The sequence below is a fragment of the Schistocerca serialis genome, chromosome 11 (assembly GCF_023864345.2).
Source record: "Schistocerca serialis cubense isolate TAMUIC-IGC-003099 chromosome 11, iqSchSeri2.2, whole genome shotgun sequence".
Taxonomy (NCBI): domain Eukaryota; kingdom Metazoa; phylum Arthropoda; class Insecta; order Orthoptera; family Acrididae; genus Schistocerca; species Schistocerca serialis.
This window is the reverse complement of record NC_064648.1, coordinates 115831699-115837890: the sequence shown is the minus strand read 5'-3', so window position 1 is coordinate 115837890 and position 6192 is coordinate 115831699.

Here is a 6192-nt window from a genome sequence, read left to right as displayed (position 1 = left end):
AGAGAAAATGTTTCAAACATATATTACTAGATGCTGCTTGTTCTTTGTACCAAACAATGCTTATCTCTGGATTGCGGTATCTCACTGCAAGAACGAATCCATATAAGAATCAAAAGTCAAACTTCTTTACTCTGTCATTCTCTTGTGAATGATTTAAAATAAAATGATTTTTTTAGACTACAGTTTTACTATTTAAAACATAACTGTGTTTCTTATTATCAAAAATAAAGCTTAGTGTCTCAATATTAATGGAGCTTAAAAAAAGAAGCTACTCTATTGGCCTCAGTGGCCAGAGACAGTGATCATGTGTGAGCTGTGCTTACATTAATATGTATGCCTCTAACTTCAGAAGGTCTTTTGGCTGAAAGCTCAAATGTATAGCAGCTGTTTAACTGTGTCTGTTCAACATCTCCCCTATGTGGAGAGTATCAGTCTCTCCTGTTCATAATATTCTCATTACTGGCACTCACAATGAGTTAGTTCCATGGTATGGCACCTAGAATGTTCTTAACAAATTGATTTTGTTAATTTGTCTTATTTTTGCAGTGATGGGGTGAGGTAATTATGTGGTATCAGAATACCTTCAACTTTTTGGACACAAGTTATGTACAAAAAAGATACACTGTTTTTGTCTCTCCTGACAAATGTGAGATTTGGCACTTAGGATGTCTGACATTTCCACTCTTCAAATATTATCAGTTTTCTTTCATCTACATGTGTATGACAATAGTGAGAGCAGGCAAGATGCCAGATAGACCTCTCACAGAAATTTAAACTAATAAATGGGTGTGAACTACTCTGCAATGAGGAAATCAAGAATAAAAACTTCCAAAATGGAGCACAAGAGACATAACATGTGGTATGTGTGTAGAACAAATAAGTGATATGTACATCTGGAGGTTCCTATATACTCATCACTGTTGGAAACTGACATTACACCACAACACAAATTTTTTCCACAGTTCAGTACACCTTCCTGTTTTCATGCTTTGTGTTCAGTTTCTAACTGGCTATCCAATGGGCCAACTTACCACTAAATCTTAACAGGGTGCAACGGGCAGTTTCCCTTGTTAGGAAGTTTATTTTTGTGTAAACACACACTTAAATAGAACAAGGCCTATTGCCACTAAACTAAAGGTAGCGTAAGTTAGAATGACAGTGTTTTTTTGCAGGATTCCAGTGTAAGTAATTTACAAGATAACTCAATTCGAGACATTTCCACAACGACATTTGTTTGTGCCATTCAACCGGCATAGATGATGGGTATGATATGTTTGCTTACAGTGTGCTTGTTTGTTACTTAGAGTGCACTGCGACTTGCAAGTCAGACATTGCGTACAGTAGGTCATGTGTAGTTGATAGGATTTACCAATGTAGAAAAAGCTGACATGTTCATGATGTACAGAGACTGTAGGAAGAATGCAGTTCATTATTGTCCATTTTATGCAGCACAATGTCACAACAGACATCAACCATCTCTGTAATTATTTATCAACCTCTTCAACCAGTTATGTGAAAGTTTTAGCGTAACAACTAGACAATGTAACAGCAGGAAAGGGGGGAATGTTCTTACTGCCGTTGCAGATGATCCACACATTAGCTCTTGCCCCATCGCATTAAGTGGCACGAGTCAGGCAAGTGTCCTACGCATTCTCCATCAACATAGGTTCCATCCCTATCATATCTCACTCCAAACAATTATAAAAATCATTGTGACTTCCTTACCTGGGCATTACAACAATATACTCCAGGTATATCATGTATCTTTTGTAGTAGTGAAGCCACATTTACCAGTGATGGATCAGTAAGCTGTCTAAACATTCTCTATGGTCTGTTGGCAATACCCATTTGCTTCATCAGGTGGGACATCAGTGTGAATAGCGTGTAAATGTATGGCATGGGATAGTGAACCATCAGCCCATAGACACTTTTTCATAGAGTGAACACTGCAGCCTTCTAACAGACCATCTTCCACAGATGCTAGAAGACTTTCTTTTGCAGACTATGAGGAACCTGTGTTACCAATATGGCTGTCCAGCCTGTAGTGCATGAAATATTACAGCATGTCTTCACAAATTGTTTCCAAATCACTGGACTTGACACAGAGGACCTGTACTTAGGCTGGCCTGTTCCCACATTTGATGCCTGTAGATTTATCTGTGGGGAAACCTAAAGACACTGTCCACAATGAAATACCAACTACCTCAAATGATTTGCAGCCTGCTCCGACATCTCTGCTGAAATTCTAGCACGTGCCGCAGTGGTTTCATAGCAGACTAAAAGCGTGTGATGCTGCTGCTGGTCATTTTGAACACAACTTGTGATGGCCAATTGTCTCGATACTGGTCAGAATCCACGTAACTCGTGTATGCACTTCTGTTTTGTGTGTTACTGCAGGTATTTTACAAGTGATGGTGCGGAACTCTACAAAATTTCTCATAAATGACTTGGACAAGAAATCTGCAACAAGCACCAGTAGCATTCTGATTTACCCTACTTTTAGTCTGTTACTGCGAACAGGCATTGCTCCATTTAAAGGAGACAATTTTTGCACAAACAATACTCTCTGGAAGTATTATTACAATCTACTGAGTAGCTTACAATATGAGCCTCCAACAACCAATCCATTCTCTGAAAACTGTACATCAATAGCACTTTCCAATTCCACAATATTTACATTGAAGATTTAGGCAATTCACCCTGTATACAAAAGTAACAAAAAATGTAGATTTTATTTTTGCAGTACACAAAACCATACGGTAAGGAAGTAGTGTTATGGACCTTGGGCCTAAGCCCCAAGGGTATGCACTGGATATAGGCCACAGTGGTTAGACCTAGGATTTCCTACGAGGCCATAGTGTGGTGGAAGAAGGTAGAACAGCTGGTTGCAGCTAAGGAGCTTGCTGACACAAGCACTATTTTGCGTTCTACAAACAATGAGGCTCTACATTGTAAAATGTGGTTTGCCTGCGTCTCCTATTGATGTGTTGGCAAATGTGCCAACACCTTGTAGATAGAGGCGGCCTAAATGCACACTAACGCAGACGGGCGTGAATTCTGGAACAGGATAAGTAGTGAATTCTAATAAGAAAAGTATGCAGCTCCTCGAATACTTAACTTTTATTTATCCTTGTTGAATACAGCATTCTTGATGAGACATTTCATACGATAACTATCAAACTATGTAAGGCTAATGGCGCCTTGCTAGGTCGTAGCCATGGACTTAGCTGAAGGCTATTCTAACTGTCTCTCGGCAAATGAGAGAAAGGCTTCGTCAGTGTAGTCGCTAGCAAAGTCGTCGTACAACTGGGGCGAGTGCTATTCCGTATCTCGAGACCTGCCTTGTGGTGGCGCTCGGTCTGCGATCACACAGTGGCGACCCGCGGGTCTGACATGTACTAAGTGGACCGCGGCCGATTTAAGCTACCACCTAGCAAGTGTGGTGTCTGGCGGTGACACCACACCTATGAACACGTATCACAATTGTTATTTCTTAAGATAGTTAAAATACAATGAAATTTAACTGAAACTGTGTACTATAATAAAATATGACAGTATCTACATAGATCATCACTAACAAGTATACATTTGGGGGAACATCTGCATAGAAAGCCAGGAGGCAGACATACTGACAGAGTGGGAACCTCAGGAACAATAGAGTGAAAACCAAGGACAGGGGGACCCAAAATCAGAAAAAAGAGGAACCAATGAAGGAATGTTGTGACATAAGTAGCAAATACCAACAAAATTTAAAATCTCTTAACATCAAGCTGTGCACCAGATTTTAAAAGAACAAAACTTCAACATTGGAATAACTGTTATTGTTAACAAGCCATTTATTTGAATGAAATGAAATGACTACTTGGACACACAACAGCATACTCTAAGTTTATAGCATCAGGTCTGTACACATCACCCTTTGTGCTTTTAAAGAAAAGTTCTAAAGATGAATGGATAAAGTGAAATAATTATATTATCGAGAACTGGAAAATGTGGCAGGCCACACAGCAATAAGAAAAAGAAGAAGTACCAGGTTTGAAATCTGGCTGGAAGTTATTCTTCACCGGAAAAATGAATGAGCAGTTTGTCAATTTTCTTACCAATTACATTTTACAGGAGTGTTAAACATATTGAAAACACCAATCAGAATTACCAGTAATATCAAAATGGTGGATATAAACTTGTCACCAGCATGTAATACATGTAAAATATAAATCCCAACAACAAATTTAGTGATTCTCACGATGCCACACATCAAGCTGCCACCTTAAAACATACTCTCAACCGAAAACTATGCTACAGATCAACCTGTCATTACAACCAACATAAAAAAAATAGAATAAATATTGCAATTGTTCTTTTCCATCTTTGGTCTGCACACATCAGGACATCAATAAGGGATGAACCCGATGTCTTATTCTTTAGTTCAGTCTACCATGTATTACTGCACTTGCTTACAATGAAGTAACATTACCATTTATTTTATTTCTATTATGGCACAGTTTTGTGCTGCTAAGCCTTTTTCCGATGCATTACTGGAACAATATTTCATTTTGACAAGCACCATCCACGAACTATTGCCGTAAGAATTTACATAAAGCACCAAAATGGCCACACCTTGATCAGAGCTCAGTGACTCATCTAACTGAGAGACAGGCTGATGCAATGCAGATCCACAACACAAACTATACCGATCTCACTAATGTAATTTTAGCACATTATAAAATTTGATTTCAGTAATTCCAGGACTTTAATAATTTGGCTATACATTATAAAACAAACAAAATGTTTGGACACTACCTACGCACTCCATTTATACACCGGGTTTGACCAAGTGACAAGGGTGTTCGCACTCTTGACTAAGAGGGAAGCATTTTGTGCCTTAGCTCCGTATCACAGATCTCCTCCCACAGATTCAATGAGAAGGTTGAAGGTGCCACACTATGAAGCAACGTGACTTAACTCCCTTTTGTAACAAATGCAAATTGCTTCACAAGTCAAAACCCAGCACACAGAATGTAACTCAAACAACATGCCTACAAAAGTATCAACATACTAGCACACATTACTGGAAGCTAATGTTGGTAGCGAACATCTACATCCATACTCCGCAAGCCACCTGACTGTGTGTGGCGGAGGGTACCTTGAGTACCTCTATCAGTTCTCCCTTCTATTCCAGTCTCGTATTGTTCGTGGAAAGAAAGATTGTCGGTATGCCTCTGTGTGGGCTCTAATCTCTCTGATTTTATCCTCATGGTCTCTTCGCGAGATATACGTAGGAGGGAGCAATATACTGCTTGACTCCTCGGTGAAGGTATGTTGTCGAAACTTTAACAAAAGCCCGTACGGAGCTACTGAGTCTCTCTCCTGCAGAGTCTTCCACTGGAGTTTATCTATCATCTGCATAACGCCTTCGCGATTACTAAATGATCCTGTAACGAAGCGCGCTGCTCTCTGTTGGATCTTCTCTATCTCTTCTATCAACCCTATCTGGTACGGATCCCACACTGCTGAGCAGTATTCAAGCAGTGGGCAAACAAGCATACTGTAACCTACTTCCTTTGTTTTCAGATTGCATTTCCTTAGGATTCTTCCAATGAATCTCAGTCTGGCGTCTGCTTTACCAACGAACAAGTTTATATGATCATTCCATTTTAAATCACTCCTAATGCGTACTCCCAGATAATTTATGGAATTAACTGCTTCCAGATGCTGACTTATTTTGTAGCTAAATGATAAGGCATCTATCTTTCTATGTATTTGCAGCATATAACACTTGTCTATATTGAGATTCAATTGGCATTCCCTGCACCATGCGTCAATTCGCTGCAGATCCTCCTGTATTTCAGTACAATTTTCCATTGTTACAACCTCTAAGAGAGTATCACTCAAGTTCTGCACAGTCCTTTGATCTTTATTGAAATGACTTATCAGTCTCTGTGCTATTGCTCTTCAGAAAGTGAACAAGTATCTTGTGTCCGTCCACAAATGAGGGCCGTTTTATTTTCAAGCTCCGATAGGCTATAAATAAAAAACAGGTTCATAGGAAACTATTTTATTACCAAAAGTTTGGTACACTCATGGTTACTTTTCCAACATAATCACCGTGAAGATTGAGACATTTATCGTACCTGTGGACAAGCTTTGCAATATTCTCTTCAAAAAATGTTGCCGCCAATGACTGCAAACGAG